General features: G+C 43.5%; 1 non-coding gene across 1 annotated transcript; it reads right to left on the bottom strand.

The window, feature by feature from the left end:
- Positions 1-482: 482 nt before the first annotated feature.
- Positions 483-556, bottom strand: Trnat-agu. Its single transcript has one exon. It is a non-coding gene; the product is annotated as a tRNA-Thr (tRNA).
- Positions 557-2,340: the final 1,784 nt, after the last annotated feature.

Here is a 2,340-nt window from a genome sequence, read left to right as displayed (position 1 = left end):
AGGTAGCAAGCAGGCTGTGAACAAAATCTCTCCCCTTCCTCCCTGCCTCACCCCCCACACAACCAGACCTTTTCATTCTTTCTCCGTAAAGATTGGTCGATTAAACTGGCATTCTTCTGTTTCTTCCTCCGTCTGCTATTCCCGCAGCTTTCCCTCTCAGTAAATCGTTTTCCCTGGCACGAATTAAACTTGGCTGCCTACTGATTTAATGTAGAATAATGTCCTTATCAACCTGCCGACATTAACGTGCTTTTGAGTAAAGATAACATGACCTTTAACCTCAAGCTGGTCAATTTGAACGTGGGAAGGAAAGGTTCTAGCATATATTTACTCCTAAACTAGACATGTTTAATATTTGCATAATTTTTATCTATGTACGTTTATATTCGGAATGACCTGTAGATATGTGTACACGAAGGATTGCTGAGTGATAGGGAGAGAAACGTGTTATAAAAGTGGAAGAAATTGAAAGAAAAAAAAGTAGGCTCTAGAGGGATTCGAACACTCGACCTTCTGCTTACTAGGCAGACGCTCTAACCAACTGAGCTATAGAGCCGATGTGACTATCTGTGAAAATATATAAATATGTTAGAAAGTCGATGTAGAGTCGCACGCCTACATGTGTACATACAGGTGTGCTACAGATGTCTCTTCACGATCTTTTCTTTGCCGCTGTTATCGATCGATGTGGTGATAAGAAGCAAACATCGACAATTCATTTATGATGCGCCATCCTTCACTCGACTTTCATTAAAACTCAGCTGACGATATTCTGCGAGAATGAATCATTGACAAAACCTACTTCAGGTGTATTTTGGAAAAATACAATAACATTTAATCAACTTCCAACGCGTCGAGCTTCTACGTAGTAAGCAGAAGGTGGTGTGTTCGAATCCGTCTTACGCCTGTGCCTCGATTTATTTATTATGCGGAAGGAAATAGACTTGCAATCGACTTCTGAGAAGATTCAAATTAAATTGTGCAGGTTATTGGAAAAAGTCTGTTCCGTACTATACATTTCCTGTATCAGACACGTTGAACCACTTACTGCTCGTTTACTTTTTTTCATCGGTCTCCGTTTAATGGAGGCACTGTCAATAGACCTGTTCAGTTCTCAGGTAGAGTGTAAAAAAAAGGTAGGAGTGCAGGTGATATTCGGAGGTGTGATTTGGAATGGATAATTGTCACGTACTAACGATTCTCTCTTATTTCAGTTCTCTTCCTCTCGCTCTTTCCCCTGTCTCCCTTTCTCTGTTTCATCTTTTTTTTTTCTCTCTTTTTTTTTCTTTCTTTTTTTTTCTTCGTGTCTGTATGTCATTATTTCTCAGTTTCATTTCTATTTTCTTTCTCCTTCTTTCATTCATTGTCTTCCTTTTAATTATATTTTTGAAATGTGGAAGTGTACGTACTTCTTGCAACTGTCAAATTTTTTGTGCATCTTTATGCATGTCTTATGTGTGCGTGCGTGTGTGTGTGTGAAAACAAGACTTTGATAATCTTCTTACCATCTGTCTGCCCCACCTCCGGGGAAGATGCCTGTCTTGAGGTCGACATCAGCAGCAAACAAGCTGTCAGGTCACGGTTTTCACTGCCGGAACATCTGTCCGCAACCGTCGACTGACCACACGCTGGTCGCTGAAATCTGCCGTGCCCATCTCAGGCCTGACCGGCCAGGGTACCATCATCGCACCCCGGGTGGCCATGGCGATGGTCGGCAACTACAACTTTGAAAGGTGAAAGGGTTAAACCTCTTCACTCGCACGGACGCCAGTAGCGAGTAGGACACGTGGCACAGGGAGAGGTGGGGAGGAAGGAAGGTATGGAGAGAAGGCTGGAGGAGGAGGAGGAGGGGGCTAACCAGATGGCGCGTGCTCAGGATCACGACTGCGCATGACCGCGTGCGTGCGTAAATGTTTGAGACCACGAGAACGGGCCAGGTCATCAAGTGCAGATGATGAGGGCGTGTTGTTTCACCTGGCCCCGTGTGCTTCCACAAGAATAATAATATTTTCAAGCGGAAGACGCGTTTTATTGTGTCTCAGAATCGCTATACAGGATCAAACAGGATCTGACAACTGCTTTAGTATTCACCTCCCCAAAATACGTGATAAACTTATGAATTCAATGTGTTTATTGCTGTCAAAAGATAGTAGCATCCGGGTATCCATATCACCATTACTTCTCCATTTCAGAACCAAAATGACATGAGATGGACTTTGGACTACTGACTGCTCCTTGATCTCGGTCATCAATACCCTTAACAGATACCCATTGGTGTAGTGGTCTCGTCAGTCATCAACGTACCCGCTTCTCCACCCTCCCCATCCTTCGTTCTCCCGT

Source organism: Pomacea canaliculata, linkage group LG11 (genome assembly GCF_003073045.1).
Source record: "Pomacea canaliculata isolate SZHN2017 linkage group LG11, ASM307304v1, whole genome shotgun sequence".
In the NCBI taxonomy this organism is placed as follows: Eukaryota; Metazoa; Mollusca; class Gastropoda; order Architaenioglossa; family Ampullariidae; genus Pomacea; species Pomacea canaliculata.
Note: the sequence above shows the minus strand (reverse complement) of the source record. Positions and strands in the feature narration are given on the sequence as shown.